Here is a 22,703-nt window from a genome sequence, read left to right on the forward strand (position 1 = left end):
GAGAAGTAGATCAATCTATCTATCTATCATCAATTTATATCTGCAAATTGTGATAAGCAGTGCCCTTGGACCTGTGTAAGTTTCTATTGTATAGTATAAGAGTTATCAGCTGGCATGGAATAGCAATGCAGGATGCAAGCCACCTAGACAGGACTGCCATCTTTGCAAGTGTTACCAGGAAGCCTTCAAGTGTTACCAGGTAGCAATATTCTACTTCATTAGCTTTATCCAAAGCATGAAGACTGCTGTTTGAAGTAAGTTCTTTAGCTGTCTTTTATTCAGGATAATGCTAATATATATTCTTTTTTTTTTTTTTTTAATTCAAGCCAATCTGAGGATTTTTTTTTTTTTTTGATTTTTTTTGGCTGTGTTGTGTCCTCGCTGCGCGTGGGCTTTCTCCAGTTGCAGCGATCGGGGGCCACTCTTCACTGCGGTGCGTGGGCTTCTCATTGCTGTGGCTTCTCCTGCTGCGGAGCACGGGCTCTAGGCACACGGGCTCAGTAGTTGTGGCTCGCGGGCTCTAGAGTGCAGGCTCAGTAGTTGTGGCGCACGGGCTTAGCTGCTCCACGGCATGTGGGATCTTCCCGGACCAGGACTCGAGCCCGTGTCCTCTGCATTGACAGGCAGAATACCAACCACTGCACCACCAGGGAAGCCCCCTAACATATATTCTTTGTAAATAAAATTTTAGTTCACAGAGTATTGCCACATCTATTATTTGGCTCACTGTACCTTTAAGAGGTAGGTAGGCATTCCCCCCTCCCCCACCACCCCTATTTTACAGACTAGAAAACTGAGGCTCAAAAACATTTAGGGCTTTGCTTGAGACCAGGTAGGTCATAAGTGGAGGAGGCGAGATCTGAACTTAGATCTTTTGACTTTAAGCGTTTTGTCTTGCTAGAATACCACAGCTTCTTCCTACAATTTCCTGTAATAAAAGATTGCAACACATAGTCATTCTGATTTAACTTTAAATCTTTATTGTCAATGCAAACATACAAACTTTTAAAAGTTAGGGCATTTAAGCACATTACTAAGTACAAATATACCAGTAACTTTAGTAAAAATTTGGCACTTTTAAAGAAATGTAATTTGTACATCTCTGCAGTAGATGTTACCCTGCTGATAAAGAAGTTCGTTTTACTTATTGACTTGATAATGATGATGAAGTTAGTCTTGACCAACACGTGGCCTAATATATTTCGCCCCACAAACATTGCCGGGACATGGTCTCTGCACTGCAACAGCTTATGATCTAATGGGAAAGACCAGAGAAGCTAATCATCTACATTACAGGGCAGAAAGTGGGAAGTGTCGACAAGGAGGTGCAGAATGTATGGAGGCGTGGGAAAGGGGGGCATTCATTTCAATCAGGGAAATCAGGAAAGGATCACAAAGGAGGTTTCTTGGAGCTGAGTTTTGCCTTATGGATAAGATTTCAAGAAGTCTCCATCTGTTCGGGGCTGGAGACAGGTGGGTTGAACAGCATTCTAGAAGGAAAAATGCTTTGCAAACACTGGGAAGTGGGTAGGTATTTGAGTAACTGCTGATGATCTGATATCACTCTGGCAGAGAAAGATAGTAAAGGTGTAGGGCAAGAAATGAAAAACACAGAGAATTAGTGGCAGGTCATGGAAACCATTAAATGCCTCCATGGTGCTGGTCATGCAGGCCCAGGAAGATGTATGTCAAGATTCGGAGCCAAGGAGAGACACAACTGAGCTGGGTGTAAAGAAGGTTGTTCAAGGGGCGGTTTACCAAAAGGATGAGAGAGGAAAGATGGTCCTGGGGAGAGGCTGAGGAATGAATAGGAGGGCAACTCAAGAGAGGCAGACCGCTGGGTGAGGTCCAAGTCAGATCCACACTCCGGAAGAGGCAATAGGAACAGAAGAAAAGACGGATAAGGAGTGGGAGTCCAGAAGAGGCAGGAGCCAAAGACAGTGGTGGGATTTGATGGTGATGAGGATGGTGAGGATGGGGGTGGGCTCAGTGAGATGTGGAACCAAAGGGCGAATCGGCGAAAAGATATTTGTTTTGGTTTGTTTTAAATCCTCACAGTATGTTAGTTTTGTGGATAAGGCACAATAGTGCTTTTTCTTTAGAAAAAAATCGGCAGGCAGGAACTGTGTGTTTTGTAGACTATGATTTACAGAGCAGAGTGGCTGCGTAAGTTTTACTCTGTTTGGCCTAAGCACTCAAAAGAGAGCTCTGGCTGGGACACGCATTCTGATTTTGTGTTTCTGTATTTTACAAGGGAATAGAAATGCACCACTTCAGAGTGAATTAGGAGTGAGTTTGTACATTTTTCTGCTTAGTGGAACTCAAATAGTTTTCCAGGGAATACGTTTTCTGTTTTTCCAACACCTTCCCTTATTCCCCAAACAGATTACACGTGTCTCTCATATTTCCCACAGTGTCATCAGAGGGACAGAGCAGGCGGAGGGCATGATAATTCTGCACTTGAGACAGTGAGATGTAGGATCTGAAGTTTCTAAATTCCTGAAGACTCTTTGGTGCGAGGTGGCTTTTGTGTTCCAACACAAAACCAACACAGCACATAGAGTAATCCCTGAAGGTATCAGGGCATAGACTGCACCTGAAATTTTGTTTTGTTCAGCGTTTGGGAACATTTCATATTGTTTCCTCGATGTCCAGTTTCACACCTGTAACATACTGAAATTAAAAAGAAAGCCTGTGTTAGTGTTCAATAAGACTAACACTAAGGAAATGAAGATGCAGTTTCTCTTACCTCTCCTTTTAACACTTTTCTCCCATATTTAATCTCCTGGGAGTCCCTTCCTTCTCTTTTCCACCCTTTATCGTATTACCAACTGGGAGGAGTTCTCTGATCTAAACCCAGTATCACCCAGAAAAGCTAGGGAATTAATCTCATTCGGAAGAAGAAGAAGCTTCAGAAGTTACACATATTTGAAAGAGGCCCCTTGCGTAGTAGGTTGCAAATTTACATGCATTACACCTAGATGTGCCCAGAAAAATAAGAGCTAAAAGGCATCCAAGGCTGGTCCTTCCAGGGGCTGAGTCATTTGAGGAGGGTTTGTTTCCAGATCTTGGCCACATCAGGAGACATCAGGTCACACAGACTGCAGCCCTGATAGCCCGTGGGGCAGCAGCTGCCTGCAGGGCACGGAGCATGGCTCTAGAGGCAAAGGTGCCAGTGATTTCAGTATTATTCTCTGGCTGGCTCTGGACCCTGTGTGTCATTGAGCAAACTCTGGAGATGCTTGGGCTTTGAGTCTTTTATTGTCTTTGTAGGAATTATCAGAACCAGAAGTCACAGTTTGGAGAGCAAACCCTTAGACTGATGGGAGAGGGTGGCAGAAATGAGGAGGGCTCCCACAGGATTCTTTTTCTGCTGAGGGTCTGATGACCTCAGAAGGTGAAAAGCACTACCTAAAGCTCTTCGGGGGTGGGTTTCTTTAAAGGTAGTGAAATACCAGAAGCATCATGATCATCGTGATCTAGGAAATGGTGCCTCATAGGGAACAATGAAAAGAGACCACCAGATTGTTGGCATTAAGCAAACAAATACAAAATTAAAGTTTATCAGATGAAGGAGGTGAAATAAAGAACGTAGGTTAAATTATTTTCTGACGAGTTGGCACGGCTTTCTGAGTACCGTCGTTAGTGACCTGGCTTCATCTCTAACTAAAGTTTTCAAATAACAAATATGCTAGAAATAGCGTGTGATTCCTATTTTTCTAAATAAAAAATAACTTTCAGTTTTCATTGGAGGAAATGCAGAATTTCTGAGAGAGGAAATTCAAATCACAAACCCTGGCTCAGTTCCACGTGACAGGAGTCTTTTTGGAAACGGATCCATCATCAGTTAGTGACGACGTGTGCGAGCTTTTTTTACTGGACTGGCTCCCAATTTTCTCATTGGAAAATGGAAGTTGGGACGCCCAGATTATGAAGATCCTTTCAGCCCTTCCCAAGGTCATTGAGCATTTTAACTGGGAGTTGATAAGGAATGACCACAGGGGTATAAGCAGCAGAAAATGAAGAAATCTGGGTTTTAGGAGATCACTCTGGCACCATTCTGAGGTAGAATAGGGCAATGGCACCACGCTGATCAATACTGGGATGGTGGCCAGAAAAGGAGTAAAGTCTCCAGAAGACAACATGTATTTGAAACCAAAGGGCATCAATCCATGACAGAAGAGGCTCCATGAGGTCAAGTCAAACCAAGGTGAGTTTGACACTCCTGAGGACATCAAAGGATAGAAGACTGAAGGAGATGCCAGTTAATTCTTTGCTCATGTAGAATTTCTCCAGCTAAAGGGATTTTTTTTTTCTGTCCAGATACGCTCCATATTACTCTGAACTTCTGATTCATTCTAAGATTTGTTTCAAACTAAGAGTCAGTTTTCTTCTCTATTTAGATACAACATTGTTATCCTGAGCCTCTCAAGCAAACATCAAGATAGAAACCTTGAACTGAATTATTAAGAAAGGAAGCAAGCTATTGTTTTATAGAACTAGAAGTAAAAATCTACCAGAAGCAATAATAGGTAATGGATACAATTTTGAAACCAATGGATCAGATGACAAAAATGTAAACATTTACATACCTGTTTCAGCAAAGTATATTTTATCTCCTGGCAACGTCAGCTTAGGTGGGGTAGGGACGTGACCTCATTTAGTGATTCTATACCCTGAGAAGGACCGGTCTCTCCCATTGACTCCTAATTGCTTGCATTTTCCATGGTAAACCGAAATCTCATATAGCTGGGGTCACTCTTGGTAATCAGCCAGTATTTAGTACAATTTGCGTTCTTACCCTTTGTTGCTGTTGTTGTTTTAAAAAAACAAGACAGAAAAAAAAATTCATTTTTTGGGGGAGGATTTATTTAAAAACTTATGCGGTCTACGCAGTAGAACTCGCCAGTGGGGATTTTGCTGTGATGAGGGTTTATTTAAGCAGTTGTATTCTGTTACAGAGCATCTTGTGACTTGCCTCAAGGAAAATGTCTGTGTCCCCCAGACTGTCTGATTGCAGCTCTTGTTCTGGACTCTCTGGGGCTGGCTGTGTCTCTGTGCTATCTGGTGTCAGCTGCAGTGAGCAGTGGGGGAGGTGTGTTCTCCACAGCCCGCTGATGTCAAGGTCTCGGCGAGCTCAGATTCCAGGTCTTATCTGCCCTGTCAGGAGTATTTTATTTGTATTGCTCCTGTCCCCCACATTTCCCACATCAGAATCCTGAGAGGATAACAGCTACAAAGCAGTCATTTTTTTCAGCCTCTGTCCTGGTGCATTCAGAGGGACCTACAACCCATGGCAAATTTCTTTCCAGCAATCCTAGGAGTCCTCAGGGAGTGTCTTGTGTTCTGTAGTCCTACTCACAAGCATCTCCAACATTTTCCCCCTCTCCTGATCCAACTTGCTTTGATAAGATTCGTGTTTCTGGGGAAACTATGCGTGGCTACCCTGTCCCTATGGCTCCCAGCAATGCCACCTCTGAGCCTGCTGCCCACTGAGAGAGACGTGGGCGTAGGATGCCTCCTGTGTCCCCGTAAGGCTGGTATCCCCCGAGGAGAATGTCTCAGCAGAACACCCTGCCCCGCTCACAGCGTTGGTGCCCACGCTGTGAATGCTTCGCTCTGAGTGAGATCCTGCCTTTGCACAGGAGCGTCACATTTTTATTTTCTGGTTTTTTTAAATGCTATTTATGTGCTTTATTTATTTATTTGGAATATAGTTGATTTACCATGTTGTGTTACTTACAGGTGTACAGCAAAGTCAATCAGTTATACATACACACATATTCATTCTTTTTCAGATTCTTTTCCCATATAGGTTATTACAGAATACTGAGTAGAGTTCCCTGTGCTATACGCAGCAGGTCCTTGTTGATTATCTATTTTATATATAGTAGTGTGTGTATGTTAATCCTAAGCTCCTAATTTATACCTCCCCCCCACGTTTCCCCTTTGGTAACCATAAGTTTGTTTTCGAAATCTGAGATTCACATTTTTATAGCCGTCCCCTTGCTCAGGAGTTATGTGTCAGTCATTGAGGCTTCCGTGATATTTCTTGCTCCCTGCCTCTGGGTGCTGCAGGACTCTCGTCTCCAGTGTGTTTGAGGCAAATGTGTATGTGTGTGGTGTCGGTGTGGGTGTCCTTGTGTTTACGAGGAGAAGCTCAGAGGGACAGGTGCCCAGTGGCCTGTTACTTAGCCCCAGGCAGCTAGCAGATGGGAAACAACAAAATCTGTATTTTCCTTCCTGTCCTTTCAAATAGTTTGAATTTTTATTATAAGCACAGGTTACTTTTACAATGTGGGAAAGACCAGCTTAAAAAAAAGAAGACTGAATCTTTGTGTCCTCCCAAAATTCATATGTTGAAACCAGTTCCCTAATGTAATGATATTTGGAGATGGGGGCTTTGGGAGGTGATTAGGTCATGAGGTGGTGCCCATAATATAGAGACCCCAGAGAGGTCTCTCATCTCTTCTACCATGTAAGGGCACAGTGAGAAGATGGTGGTCTATGAACAAGAAAGTGGGTCTCACCAGACACCAAACCTGCTGGCACCTTAATCTTGGACTTCCCGGCCATCAGGACTGTGAGAAGTAAGTTTCTGTTGTTTATGAGCTACCCAGTCTGTGGTATTCTGTTCTAGCAGCCTGAACTGACTGAGACAAATGGTAAAGTGGAGGGTTCCTCAGGTTCCACAGGAAGGAGCCTAGTGTAGGTGGTCTGATGGGGAGGGACCACAGAGGGCAGACCTGAGAGCGGATGAGGGGTGCTGGGGAGACGGCTGAGGGCCGATCTGGGAGAACTGTGGAGGTCGGATGTCCTTCCATCAGCCATTTCGATGGAAGAGATTCAAGACAGGCCCCCTAACTCTCTCTGTTCTCTTGTCCAAGACTCTGAGTGACGCTCTTCACACCATTAACCCTATTACTGGGGAAGGATTTAAAGGTACCCGGCACCCACTCCTCCATAGCAGCTGTGTTCCCATGTGGAAGCTTTATCCTTGGTCCATTCACCGGACTCCTCCCACCACTGCCTCTGCCAGCTCAATGTCTTATATTATTTCTGTCCGTGGCTTTATGCTCTAGTAGATTTTAAACTCCTTCGAGGGTACAAACTGTATCTTATCCAATTTCACTCCCTTCTCCAGAATTTAGGACTGTAATTTACATGAAGCAGGTGCTCAGTAAATGTTAAATTAAAGCAAGTATGTAAGAGTGAGGAAACATTGCATTATTTTACTAGTGTGTCAAGGGCTACAGCTGTGAGAAATTCTTGGTTTAGTTCCCACTACATTTGTCACCTGTAAAAAGGAGATAATCTTAATCCCTCATTATGTTGGTAGTGTTATTATGAGGCTTGAGAAGAAGAATCCATGTTAAGGTCATACCTCATTGTTAGTGCTTAAAAAATGTTAGCTAATATGATTTAGACAAATCTAACAGTTGTTGCTGTTTGCAAACCCAAAATGCCTACGAAAGTTTGGGATTTTGCTTATTTCATCAATTTGAACAAAATCAACTGCCAAAGGGATCTTAATATGAATAAGTGGGTTTTTCAGTCTACTCTGTTTCCATGAAAATATTTCATAACATAACAGTTAGCTTATATCTAGTTGAACTTACCTAAGTTTGGCAAACCTGAATGAAACCTGAAGATCATTTAAATCAAGTTAGTGGAGAGGAATGCCTCTTGGGCAGAAGGGACTGATAATTTTACTAAACTACAAGTTTCTAGGAGGGCTGGGTCAACTCAGTTTTTATTCATCTCTGAATCCTTAGCCTATAGGAAAGCGCCCACCCTGAAAAGAGGCTGAAAACATTTGATTAAAAAATTAAGGAATGGTCTAGGCTCAAAATCCCTTGACGGTTCTAAATTATACAAAAGCATATCAAATATATCACTTATATTAGAAAGAAAAAAGTATGTGTATATGATTCCGAGATTTGGATATCCATATCAAGGTATTTATTTCTGATTAAAAACTGTAAAATCAAAGTAGTTCAGCTATTTGTTACTGAATATCCAACTAAACTGGGTTAAGTAGAAGCAACCTACAAGAATCTCGGTTAAGGGGCAGTAATTTGAATGTCTGGGTCAAAATGCTTTTTGTGAATCCTATACGGTAGGAAAGCTAAGACGTTGAACAAGTAAATCGATAGTTTATGAAAGAATACTTACACAGACCCTGCTTTCAGTAAATGTGTGTAGAAAGGCTGATTTGGAGTTTCTCTCTTTCAGGGATGTGAGAAGAGCAGCCGGGGGTCCTTGAGATAAATCTGGTGCTCTTGCTGCCTTGCACAGTGTAGCTGCCACACCTTGTTCTGTTTGCTTTGACACCCAGCACAGCCACGTTAGAGACCAGCCCATGGGAGGAAATGGTCCAGGAGGGTGTTTACTTCAAATGTAAGCAAAGGGCCATCCCCCCTCCCCTCAACACCCCCCATAAACTACCAGGATTCACCAACTCCTGAAGAGGCAATCCACATGAAGATGTTTTTGCCAATTCTCAAGTACTTAGTAACTTCTTCACAAGTTACAAAGTGATTTTACAACCATTTGATCTTCACAATTAGTCTCCATGGTGGGGACTACTGTCCATCCATTTTATAGGTAAGATAAGGCTTAGAGTTCAAATACTTGTATAATCTAGGTCCTGCGCTCCTTTCCCTACCTGAGAGTGAAATGTGGTGCTCTGAGTGTCTTACTAGCTGTTGAACAGCCGTTGAGATGGAGGCAGGGCGGAGAGGGGCGGGAGTACGGCTGATACACAGATCAAGTTGTGCAGTGTGAGCTACGCGGAGGCTGGGAGCTGGGCTTTCCACTTTGATGAACCTCTGTGTGCAGTCACACTCGCCCTGCCAATTGAGAACTCCATCAATACCGTCTTGAAAGTGGAAGTAGCATAGGCTCCAGGACACTACCTCAAAAGAAAGATCTAGAGGGGGAGGATTAAACTGCTATTTAATTGTTGGGGACACGTCCACAATGTAACAAATGCCCTTAGAGAAGCAATTTGGAAAAGAGTGAGTCGGAGACCTTGGGGGAAAGTCAGAATCTTTAGTCATAAAACACCTGAACAAGACATAATTATTAGCCCCGAGCTTTATTTTAATGATGTACTATGTCTTAAATATAATACCGACTGTTCGCTGAAAGATGCCAGCTGCTCAGAACGAACGAAACAAAAGGAAAAGAAGGGCCATTTGTAATGAGTCTGGATCTTTGTACAACCTGTCATTTTGGTCGTCTGAAGCTCTGGTGCCTCAAGGAGCTGACAGAATGTGCTGGCATGTGCCATGGGACATCTGCCGACAATCCTCTGGCCGGTGAGTGGTCCCCACTTTGATCCTTTACCCCGTGTGCATCCCTGCGTTTTCAGCAGGTTGTCAGAGACAGTCTCAGAGAGCGTCAGCGGTTTATCCTGGAGTGGGGTGGTGGCGCAAGCGTTTCGCTTGGAATTTGGAGACCTGGGTTCAAATTCTGACGCTGAATTTGACAAATAACTCTGCTTTTTTGACATCACAGTTCCTCATCTGCAAAATGGGGTTGAATTTAGATACTTTAAAGGATTAAGGTAAGGACCGAGTAAATTTCTCTGTGTGAAAATGCTTGGAAAGTAGCAGAATTTTTTTCTGAAGGAAAGGTGATTATCTCAGTTCCTCCTATGGAAGATCAAATCTCTTATCATCAAATTAATGTTTATCTGGACAACCAGTCTTTTACATTTTATTAATGATCTTATTCTCTTTGTCACAAAAATGTGTTCTCCAACTTAAATTCTTTGAGACAATGTACCTTTGTGACCTGGCTGAGTGGACAGGTAATTTCATTTAGAGAATGGAATAGCTTAGTGATCTTCTTTGGCACTTTTCACTTACAATTAATTTGAATTTTTCAGTCTTTTGGAAGAGGACCAGATGAGCAATACCCCCAAGGCATTTAAATATTAACTCAGTATTAGTTCCTCCAAGAAGCTGTTTATAAATAACCAAGCTGGCTTCACATATTCACTAATTTATGCATAGCCAGGCACTAACCATACTTCTCCCACAGTGTCCACACACATCTCCATCATTATTCTTGCCATTTCATAATACAACTAAGTTTTCATAGGTTTTATCTCCCCCACTAGAATAAGAGCAACTTAAAGATAAAACTTTGACCTATTTGTCTTTACACCTGTAGGGCTTGACATAGTGCCTGTCATATTATTATACTTAGCAATGGTGAGGGTGCTATTGGTAGCAAATAACAGACAACCTAACTCAAAATGGCTTAACTACTAAGGATTTTCTGTATTCGTGTTGTAAGAAGCTCAAAGGTAGGGTGCTTCCAGGGTTGGTTGATTCATTAGCTTCATGATATCATCCAAGATTCAAGTTCTTGACATCTTTCTGCTCTTTCATTTCCAGGATGGCTCTGGGGTGGCCATCACACCAGACATGCAACATCCTGCAGAAGAAAAGGGTTTCATTCCTTTATTCCTTTCTGTGTCTATTTTTGTTAAAGTTCTGACCCCCTCATCCCTCCCCCCACCCCCATCATCAGACTTCTTCTACCAGCTCATTGACCAGAAATTTGTCATATCCCTAGCCTTCAATGAATCACTGACACAGGAAAGGTGGTACCAAAATAGGCTTGGACTAAGCAGAACTCACCTCAGGGCTGAGGATTGGGAACTCTTTCTTGATTAAATGGCCACTCAAAAGAGAATGGATATCTGAAAAAAATTGTTTTGTGTTGCTATTTTACTTAATATGGAAGTATGCTAGCTGGCAAAGTAGTCAAGAATGTCATCAAGAGCTAAATATTTATAGAATAAAACAATGAAGCAATACCACATTTTAGTTCACCAAGTAATTTGTTAAAATGTGGAGTATGTTATGAAGGTGACTAAATATTTAAATGTCATGAAGCCTGAGTACGAAGTTATCTTCTTTTTCTGAATAGTCTCACTTCAGGAATACTGAAATTTAAAATTCTTAAATGCTTTAGAAGGGTAGACTTTATATTAGGTCAAAACAGAAGAAGAAAGTTCTAAAAATAATCTGCCCACCTACCTGCCAAAGATACCCTATATTCAACCACTAGAGCTTTATTCCTTTGGATTCATATACTAATACCTCATCGGTGGAAACACATTAATTTATCATTTATAGAAATCACTCAAACTTAGCATCCAATATTTTATTTTTTATTTTTATTTATTTTATTTTATTTTTAAAACATCTTTATTGGAGTATAATTGCTTTACAATGGTGTGTTAGTTTCTGCTTTATAACAAAGTGAATCAGCTATACATATACATATATCCCCATATCTCCTCCCTCTTGCATCTCCCTCCCACCCTCCCTACCCCACCCCTCTAGGTGGACACAAAGCACCGAGCTGATCTCCCTGTGCTATGCAGCTGCTTCCCACTAGCTAGCTATTTTACATTTGGTAGTGTATATATGTCCATGCCACTCACTCACTTCATCCCAGCTTACCCTTCCCCATCCCCGTGCCTTAAAGTCCATTCTCCACCTCTGCGTCTTTATTCCTGTCCTGCCCCTAGGTTCTTCAGAACCTTTTTTTTTTCTTTTTAGATTCCATATATATGTGTTGACATATGGTATTTGTTTTTCTCTTTCTGACTTACTTCACTCTGTATGACAGACTCTAGGTCCATCCACCTCACTACAAATAACTCAATTTCGTTTCTTTTTATGGCTGAGTAATATTCCATTGTATATATGTGCCACGTCTTCTTTATCCATTCATCTGTCAATGGACACTTAGGTTGCTTCTATGTCCTGGCTATTGTAAATAGAGCTGCAATCAACATTGTGGTATATAACTCTTTTTGAATTATGGTTTTCTCAGGGTATATGTCCAGTAGTAAGATTGCTGGGTCATATGGTAATTCTATATTTAGTTTTTTAAGGAACCTTCATACTGTTCTCCATAGTGGCTGTATCAATTTACATTCCTTCCAACAGTGCAAGAGGGTTCCCTTTTCTCCACACCCTCTCTGGCATTTATTGTTTGTAGATTTTTTGATGATGGACATTCTGACCGGTGTGAGGTGATACCTCATTGTAGTTTTGATTTGCATTTCTCTAATGATTAGTGATGTTGAGCATCCTTTCATATGTTTGTTGGCAATCTGTATATCTTCTTTGTAGGTCTTCTGCCCATTTTTGGATTGGGTTGTTTGCTTTCTTGATATTGAGATGCATGAGCTGCTTGTATATTTTGGAGATTAATCCTCTGTCAGTTGCTTCGTTTGAAAATATTTTCTCCCATTCTGAGGATTGTCTTTTCATCTTTTTTATGGTTTCCTTTACAGTGCAAAAGGTTTTAAGTTTCATTAGATACCATTTGTTTATTTTTGTTTTTACTTCCATATCTCTAGGAGGTGGGTCAAAAAGGATCTTGCTGTGATTTATGTCATAGAGTGTTCTGCCTGTGTTTTCCTCTAAGAGTTTGATAGTGTCTGGCCTTACATTTAGGTCTTTAATCCATTTTGAGTTTATTTTTGTGTATGGTGTTAGGGAGTGTTCTAATTTCATTCTTTTATATGTAGCTGTCCCATTTTCCCAGCACGACTTACTGAAGAGACTGTCTTTCCTCCATTGTATATTCTTGCCTCCTTTATCAAAAATAAGGTGACCATATGTGTGTGGGTTTATCTCTGGGCTTTCTATCCTGTTCCATTGATCTATATTTCTGTTTTTGTTCCAGTACCATACTGTCTTGATTACTGTAGCTTTGTAATATAGTCTGAAGTCCAGGAGCTTGATTCTTCCAGTTCTGATTTTCTTTCTCAAGATTGCTTTGGCTATTCTGGGTCTTTTGTGTTTCCATACAAATTGTGAAATTTTTTGTTCTAGTTCTGTGAAAAATGCCATTGGTAGTTTGTTAGGGATTGCATTGAATCTGTAGATTGCTTTGGGTAGTATAGTCATTTTCACAATATTGATTCTTCCAATCCAAGAACATGGTATATCTCTCCATCTGTTTGTATCATCTTTAATTTCTTTCATCAGTGTCTTATAGTTTTCTGCATACAGGTCTTTTGTCTCCTTAGGTTTATTCCTAGGTATTTTATTCTTCTAGTTGCAGTGGCAGATGGGAGTGTTTCCTTAATTTCTCTTTCAGATTTTTCATCATTAGTGTATAGGAATGCAAGAGATTTCTGTGCATTAATTTTTGTATCCTGCTACTTTACCAAATTCATTGATTAGCTCTAGTAGTTTTCTGGTAGCATCTTTAGGATTCTCTATGTATAGTATCGTGTCATCTGCAGACAGTGACAGTTTTACTTCTTTTCCGATTTGGATTTCTTTTATTTCTTTTTCTTCTCTGATGGCTGTGGCTAAAACTTCCAAAACTATGTTGAATAATAGTGGTGAGAGTGGGCAACCTTGTCTTGTTCCTGATCTTAGTGTAAATAGTTCCAGTTTTTCACCATTGAGAATGATGTTGTCTGTGGGTTTGTCACAACCTATAGCCTTTATTATGTTGAGGTAAGTTCCCTCTATGCCTACTTTCTGGAGGGTTTTTATCATGAGTGGGTGTTGAATTTTGTCAAAAGCTTTTTCTGCATCTATTGAGATGATCATATGGTTTTTCTCCTTCAGTTTGTTAATATGGTGTATCACATTGATTGATATTCATATATTCAAGAATCCTTGCATTCCTGGGATAAACCCCACTTGATCATGGTGTATGATTCTTTTAATGTGCTGCTGGATTCTGTTTGCTAGTGTTTTGTTGAGGATTTTAGCATCTATGTTCATCAGTGATATTGGCCTGTAGTTTTCTTTCTTTGTGACATCATTGTCTGGTTTTGGTATCAGGGTGATGGTGGCCTTGTAGAATGAGTTTAGGAGTGTTCCTCCCTCTGCTATATTTTGGAAGAGTTTGAGAAGGATAGGTGTTAACTCTTCTCTAAATGTTTGATAGAATTCGCCTGTGAAGCCATCTGGTACTGGGCTTTTCTTTTTTGGAAGATTTTTAATCACAGTTTCGATATCAGTGCTTGTGATTGGTCTGTTTATATTTTCAGTTTCTTCCTGGTTCAGTCTCGGAAGGTTGCGCTTTTCTAAGAATTTGTCCATTTCTTCCAGGTTGTCCATGTTATTGGCATGTAGTTGCTTGTAGTAATCTTTCATGATCCTTTGTATTTCTGCAGTGTCAGTTATTCTCCTTTTTCATTTCTAGTTCTACTGATTTGAGTCTTCTCCCTTTTTTTCTTGATGAGTCTGGCTAATGGTTTATCAATTTTGTTTATCTTCCCAAAGAAGCAGCTTTTAGTTTCAGTGATCTTTGCTATCATTTCCTCCATTTCTTCTTCATGTATTTCTGATCTGATCTTTATGATTTCTTTCCTTCTGCTAACTTTGGAGTTTTTTTGTTTTTCTTTCTCTGATTGCTTTAGGTATAAGGTTAGGTTGTTTATTTGAGATGTTTCTTGTTTCCTGCAGTAGGATCATATTGCTATAAACTTCCCACTTAGAACTGCTTTTGCTGCATCCCATAGGTTTTGGGTTGTCGTGTTTTCATTGTCATTTGTTTCTAGGTACTTTTTGATTTCCTCCTTGATTTCTTCAGTGATCTCTTGGTTATTTGGTAGTGTATCGTTTAGCCTCCATGTGTTTGTATTTTTTACGGTTTTTTCCCTGTAATTGATATCTAGTCTCATAGCGTTGTGGTCGGAAAAGATACTTGATACGATTTCAATTTTCTTAAATTTACCAAGGCTTGATTTGTGACCCAAGTTATGATCTATCCTGGAGAATGTTCCTTGAGCACTTGAGAAGAAAGTGTATTCTGTTGTTTTTAGATGGAATGTCCTATAAGTATCAATTAAGTCCATCTTGTTTAATGAATCATTTAAAGCTTGTGTTTCCTTATTTATTTTCATTTTGGATGATCTGTGCATTGGTGAAAGTGGGGTGTTAAAGTCCCCTACTATGATTGTGTTACTGTTGATTTCCTGTTTTATGGCTGTTAGTATTTTCCTTATGTATTGAGGTGCTGCTATGTTGGGTGCATAAATATTTACAATTGTTATATCTTCTTCTTGGATTGATCCCTTGATCATTATGTGGTGTCCTTCTTTGCCTCTTGTAATAGTCTTTGTTTTAAAGTCTATTTTGTCTGATATGAGAATTGCTACTCCAGCTTTCTTGTGATTTCCATTTGCATGGAACATCTTTTTCCATCCCCTCACTTTCAGTCTGTATGTGTTCCTAGGTCTGAAGTGGGTCTCTTGTAGACAGCATATATAAGGGTCTTGTTTTTGTATCCATTCAGCCAGTCTGTGTCTTTTGGTTGGAGCATTTAATCCTTTTACATTTAAGGTAGTTATCAGTTTGTATGTTCCTATTACCATTTTCTTAATTGTTTTGGGTTTGTTATTGTAGGTCTTTTCCTTCTCTTGTGTTTCCTGCCTAGAGAAGTTCCTTTAACATTTGTTGTAAAGCTGGTTTGGTGGTGCTGAATTCTCTTAGCTTTTGCTTGTCTGTAAAGGTTTTAATTTCTCCATCAAATCTGAATGAGATCCTTGCTAGGTAGAGTAATCTTGGTTGTAGGTTTTTCCCTTTCATCACTTTAAATATGTCCTGCCACTCCCTTCTGGCTTGCAGAGTTTCTGCTGAAAGATCAGCTGTTAACATTATGGGGATTCCCTTGTATGTTATTTGTTGTTTTTCCCTTGCTGCTTTTAATATTTTTTCATTGTATTTAATTTTTGATAGTTTGATTAATATGTGTCTTGGTGTGTTTCTTCTTGGATTTATCCTGTGTGGGGCTGTCTGCACTTCCTGGAGTTGACTATTTCCTTTCCCATATTAGGGAAGTTTTCAACTATAATCTCTTCAAATATTTTCTCAGTCCCTTTTTTTTTTCTCTTCTTCTTCTGGACCCCTATAATTCAAATGTTGGTGCGTTTAATGTTGTCCCAGAGGTCTCTGAGACTGTCCTCAGTTCTTTTCATTCTTTTTTCTTTATTCTGCTCTGTGGTAGTTATTTCCACTATTTTATCTTCCAGGTCTCTTATCCGTTCTTCTGACTCAGTTATTCTGCTTTCGATTCCTTCTAGAGAATTTTTAATTTCATTTATTGTGTTATCATTGTTTGTTTTCTCTTTAGTTCTTCTAGGTCCTTGTTAAACATTTCTTGTATTGTCTCCATTCTTTTTCCAAGACTTTGGATCATCTTTACTATCATTACTCTGAATTATTTTTCAGGTAGACTGTCTATTGCCTCTTCATTTGTTTGGTCTTGTGGGTTTTTACCTTGCTCCTTCATCTGCTGTGTATTACTCTGTCTTCTCATTTTGCTTAACTTACTATGTTTGGGGTCTCCTTTTCACAGGCTGCAGGTTCGTAGTTCTTGTTGTTTTTGGTGTCTGTCCCCAGTGGGTAAGGTTGGTTCAGTGGATTGTGTAGGCTTCCTGGTGGGGGGCACTGGTGCCTGTGTTTTGTTGGATGAGGCTGGATCTTTTCTTTCTGGTGGGCAGGACCGTGTCTGGTGGTGTGTTTTGGGGTGTCTGTTAACTTACTATGATTTTAGGCAGCTCTCTGTTAATGGGTGGGGTTGTTTTCCTGTCTTGCTAGTTGTTTGGCATAGGGTGTCCAGCACCCTACCCTCTGCGTGTAGGTCACCTGAGGGCATCTGTTCTTCACCCAGACAGGAGGGGGTTAAAGGAGCAGCTGATTTGGTGGCTCTGGCTCACTCAGGCTGGGGAGAGGGAAGGGTACGGATGTGGGGCGAGCCTGCGGCGGCAGAGGCCACCATCATGTTGCAACAGCCTGAGGTGCACCGTGTGTTCTCCCGGGGAAGTTGTCCCTGGATCACGGGACCCTGGCTGTGGTGGGCTACACAGGCTCCCGGGAGGGGCGGTGTAGATAGTGACCTGTGCTTGCACACAGCCTTCTTGGTGGCGGCAGCAGCAGCCTTAGCATCTCACTCCCGTCTCTGGGGTCCCCGCTGATAGCCGCAGCTCGCGCCCGTCTCTGGAGCTCCTTTAAGCGGCGCTCTTAATCCCCTCTCCTCGCGCACCAGGAAACAAAGAGGCAAGAAAAAGTCTCTTGCCTCTTTGGCAGCTCCAGACTTTTTCCCGGACTCCCTCCCGGCTAGCCGTGGTGCACTAGCCCCCTTCAGGCTGTGTTCACGCCACCAACCCCAGTCCTCTACCTGTGATCCGACCGAAGCCCGAGCCTCAGCTCCCAGCCCCCGCCCGCCCCGGCGGGTGAGCAGACAAGCCTCTCGGGCTGGTGAGTGCTGGTCGGCACCGATCCTCCGTGCAGGAATCTCTCCGCTTTGCCCTCCGCACCCCTGTGGCTGCGCTCTCCTCCGTGGCTCCGAAGCTTCCCCCCTCTGCCACCTGCAGTCTCCGCCCGCAAAGGGGCTTCCTAGTGTGTGGACACCTTTCCTCCTTCACGGCTCCCTCCCACTGGTGCAGGTCCCGTCCCTATTCTTTTGTCTCTGTTTTTTCTTTTTTCTTTTGCCCTACCCAGGTACGTGGGGAGTTTCTTGCCTTTTGGGAAGTCTGAGGTCTTCTGCCAGCGTTCAGTAGGTGTTCTATAGGAGTTGTTCCACTTGTAGATGTATTTCTGATATTTTTGTGGGGAGGAAGGTGATCTCCACGTCTTACTCCTCTGCCATTTTGAAGGTCTCCCCCACCGATATTTTATTATATACATTTTTTAAAAAATAAATGAGCCAAGTGTAAATTTTGATATGTAATAAAGACCCCAAATATAATGAGCACTACCAAAATAGGAAGAGTTTTCTGTTTTCTATATTTAATAAAAACTAGTATTAAATTCATACATTCAGATTCCAGAATAAGTTTGAGTTGGTGTAACCTAAAATACAGGTAGATTGCCCCTATTTAAAAGTCAGAACTATAACATATAGCACTAAAATCTTGAAAATATTTTTGTGAACATTTGATCCTTAATATTCTACCTCTAATGTAGTATTTGTTAGTATTCTTAGGTCATTGAAGTCAATGATTGCTATGAAAGTGTGTTTAAGAATAGTTCTTTGGAATCTTTTCACCAAAAGAAAGTATTCTCCAGTTTTTATAAGTAAGCCTAAAACAACATTTCTGCAAATCCTCTGTAATCTGTTTCTTGCTTCATGGGATAAAAACATTAATATTTGTAACAGTAACTGGAATTCATATGGCACATCCCACTTTATAAAGTGCTGTCTCATAATTACCTCTTTTTTGTTGAAGGATAGCTGATTTACAATATTATATTAATGATTCAGTGATTTTTTATAGATTATACTCCATTAAAATTATTGGAACATAATGGCTGTACTTCTCTGCACTCTACAGTATATCCTTGTTTCTTATCTACTTTGTACATAGCAGTTTGTTATCTCTTAATCTCATACCCCTAGCTTTCCCCAACCCATTCCCTCTCCCCTTTGGTAACCACTAGTTTGTTTTCTATATCTGTGAGTCTGCTTCTGTTTTACATATACATTCATTTGTATTACTTTTTAAATTATACATACAAGTCATATTATACAGTATTCGTCTTTCTCTGTCTTATTTCAGTAAGCATAATATTCTCTAGGTCCATCCACGTTGCTGCAAATGACATTATTTCATTCTTTTTTATGGCTGAGTAATATTCCATTGTATATGGAATATATATTATGCCTGTTGATCAGCATTAATATATGCCTGTTGATCAGCATTTGCATTGCTTTCATATCTTGGCTATTGTAAGTGGTGCCCTTATGAACATTGGAGTGCATTTTTCTTTAGTTTATTTTTTGGCTGCATTGGGTCTTCGTTGCTGCGCATGGGCTTTCTCTAGTTGTGGTAAGCAGGGGCTACTCTTTGTTGCGGTGTGTGGCTTTCTCATTGCAGTGGCTTCTCTTGCAGAGCACGGGCTCTAGGTGCATGGGCTTCAGTAGTTGCGGCATGCGGACTCAGTGGTTGTGGCTCGCGGGCTTAGTTGCTCCACGGCGTGTGGGATCTTCCCGTACCAGGGCCCGAACCTGTGTCACCTGCTTTGGCAGGCAGATTCTTAACCACTGTGCCACCAGGGAAGTCCCTGGGGTGCATGGTTTTGAATTAGTGTTTTTGTTCTTTTCCAGATATATACCTAGGAGTGAAATTGCTGCATCATATGGTAGTTCTGTTTTTAGTTTTCTGAGGCACCTCCATATTGTTTTCCACAGTGGCTGCACCAATTTACATTCCCATCAACAGTGTACCGATCTTTTTTATTCAGTAAATAAACATTACACAGAGTTGAAGCCCCCTTCTCTCTCTAGAGTAATCACTTTCCTGATGTTGAAATGTTCAAATGTGTGTGCAAGGCTGTTACAGCATTGTTTTTAACAGCTGTCATTTGCAACTTATTTACATATCTACAGACAAATGTATGGATAAATAAATTAGGATATAATGGAATGCTGTTGAAATAAGCCATATACATTAATACATATGTATGTATTAACATGGATAAATCATGAAACTATAATATAGAATAAAAGCATCACAAAAGAGTAAGAATAGCATGTTATCATGTATGCAAAGTTCAACACATAAAATAGTACTATGTATAGTACTGTTTTATATATACAAAAAATGGAGGCGAGTGATACGTTTCAACATCAGGAAAGTGAGAAGGGGGTTTATTCTAGAGAGAGAAGGCGGTTTCAACTCTGTGTAATGTTTATTTTTATTTTTTAAATTGAGGTATAGGTGATGTACAATATTATATGTTTCAGGTGTACAACACAGTGAGTCACAATTTTTAAAGTTTATATTCCATTTATAGTTATTATAAAATATTGGCTATATTCCTTGTGCTGTATGATATATCCTTGCAGCTTATTTATTTTATACCCAGTAATTTGTACTTCTTAATCCCCTACCCCTACCTTGCCCCTGCCCCCTTCCCTGTCCCCACTGGTAACCACTAGTTTAACACAACTGACTCTTGATGAATTGTACTACCTACCTGGAGGAGAAGAAACAGACGGGCATAGCAGAGAGAAGTCAAACTTTTTGAGATTGTTCTACATACTCCCAGTAACCACTGGTATATTTTATAGAGAGAATGGAAAGTGTGGTGAACCTGATAAATTAATTAGAGGTTGGTTAAAACAGCTTCTATATTTTCATCTGAGTATAACTACAAATAAAAGCTGCGAGTTTTTAACAACTGAGGTGATCCAAAATATACTTTCTCTGAAGTACAAAGAGGTTTGTGTGACTTTCCAGACATAAATGATTTTAAACAAATCTCCACTTTATGCCGTAAGGCAGAGTAGAAATGTTCATAATCGCTTAGAGAAAGAGATAATGTGTTATGTGTCACCAGAGGAAAATGTAAAACAAATATTTTACAATTTTTCTCTAGCCATTTATTGTTTTGATTTGACTCAAATAACCTTTTCTTGTTATTGTAATCGACTTCCTAATGCATCTTCTCCATGGCAGGAGCAGATACACAGAACTTTATATGCATGAATAATAAAAGTTGATGTAGCAATATATTTTCTTTGTTTTCACATTACACATACAGTACAAATCCTAATAAAACTAGACTGGAATATATTACAAATTCATTTGGTTAGTATCCAGTTACCAAGTGAGTGAATAAATATATATGATTTAAATTAAGAATGTGCAGTCCATTAGTTAAAATGCCACCTCTTCTACTTTACTTCTACTTTATTTTGACTTTTGCACTTATCATGTTTTATTAACATTTTGAAGTTGTAAACATGAGTAGAATGACAGCCATATCACAAAGTTGAGGTTAGGGGTTTGTTGTATGTTGGAATATGAAAGTCCTGAGAGTAACTATAGAGAAAGTTATTCTCACGTGCAGGGATGGAAAATATTGCTGTGTCAGCGATGCTTCTAGGTTTCCTTTGTGGGTGGTGTGTGCTGATGGTCTAGCTCTGTGCATCTCAAAGAGTGTTTAGCAGACAACGGTACTGAATCCAAATTCAGTCCTTGTGAAAAGCCGTACCCTGGGCTCACCGTACACCTATTAAATTTACTTCTCTGGAGGCAGGGCCAAAGAATGTGCATTTAAGATAATCTCTCCTATTGATTCTTATGAACAATAATTTTGAAATTTTCTTGGTTCTGCTTCTTTAAAATCGGAGCCTTCAACAGGGTGGTTTTAGTCATGGCACATGATTTACTGAGGCAGTGTTTTTCAGAAAAATCTGTGAGGTTGAGAGTGAAGCAGGATAGCGAAAGAGAAAAGGGCTGAGCAATGGTGTGGTCTTGGGTAAAGTCTAGCCTTCATCTCATCCACAGGAGGTGGGCTATGGCGTTGTCCCACTCTGAGGCAAGGGTGGCAGTATTTAGTACTGTGCTTTCAAGTGGTCATAAGTCATGGGTTGTATCGGGATGGAGGGTGGCAGATGGTGCAGACCTTCCCTGGTGAGGCAGTTCCTGTGAGCAGAGGGCAATCTTGCTGCCAAGGGCGTAGCTGTGAACCCTTTGGCAGCCAACACTTACAACACCTGGGACCTGAGTGCCCTGGTCTGGTTAAGAGGATTTGGGTGGGGCATTAAAACAGCATTCATCACAGTCTACCCCTTGCATTGCTCAGGTCCACTTGCTTCTCACATTAAATTCACTCTGATAATACAGATCCCATGATCACAGTTCTTAGGGAGACTTAAGAGGAGGGTTGGTGGGATAAACTACAGCTCCTGCTACTGCAGCTGGTACCAGTGTCCTAATCGATGCTCATCATCTCCCTCCTCTACTACCCGTTTCTGACACCCCTCACCCTCAGCTAGCACTCTGACTGATCTAGGTGTCTTGCCTTTGGGGTTGACGCAGCTGTCATCTCCGAGGAGTCTAAGTCTCTGGTTACCATGCCTTTTTGAACCTGGGGTTGCTGTGCTTGCCACAGACGGCACGAATGTGCCAGCCCCAGCAGAGGTACCAGACATATTCATTTATGTCCTTATTATGAGGTGGTGGTTCTAATTCCTCATAATGATGAGGGTTGATTTTCCTGGACATTAGATGGGGATAGCTCCTTCTTGTACCTGTTGGACCACTGGCGTAGGAGACCAGTGTGACTTGTAGCAGCCATTGCTTTGAATGTGGTTGGAGTTAGTTTTACTATGTCTTTTGGGTAGGCCTGTTCACTATATTGCAATCAGGATACCTAGATTCAGAGACTGTAAACATATGGAAATGGGAGGCACAGGTTCCTTAAGTGAGTCACTGGAAGTGTTGGTGAGCGGGGGTACTCCTGCGTTTCTACTTCTTGATACCTGGATCTACATATTCTGTTTACTGGAGACACAACCCACGTGAGGGACCTTGCTTGAAGGAATTTATCAAATCATGCAGAATAGCACCTATCATTCCAAGGATGTTTACAACTTCAAAATGTTAATTAAGCTGGTTCAAGCTGGTGTCTTGGCTATATCTTTGAGAGGCTGTTTCATCACTCTATCTGCACAGGAGCTTTTTGATGGTATAGAAAGTGGTAGAACTGTGTATCCCATATATATGTATCTATATTTATATCTGTATATAGATATAGATATATATGCCCACTGCCACACCTTCTTGGCCATAAAATGGGGTCCCTTGATCTGGAGTGACTTCACGCAGAATTCCATGAGTCAGACATAATGTGAGCCCTTGGGTAGTGGGACTGGCTGAGAACCTGTGGACAAGAAAGGCAAACCTA

The sequence above is a fragment of the Balaenoptera physalus genome (assembly GCF_965194825.1).
Source record: "Balaenoptera physalus genome assembly, chromosome: 18".
In the NCBI taxonomy this organism is placed as follows: domain Eukaryota; kingdom Metazoa; phylum Chordata; class Mammalia; order Artiodactyla; family Balaenopteridae; genus Balaenoptera; species Balaenoptera physalus.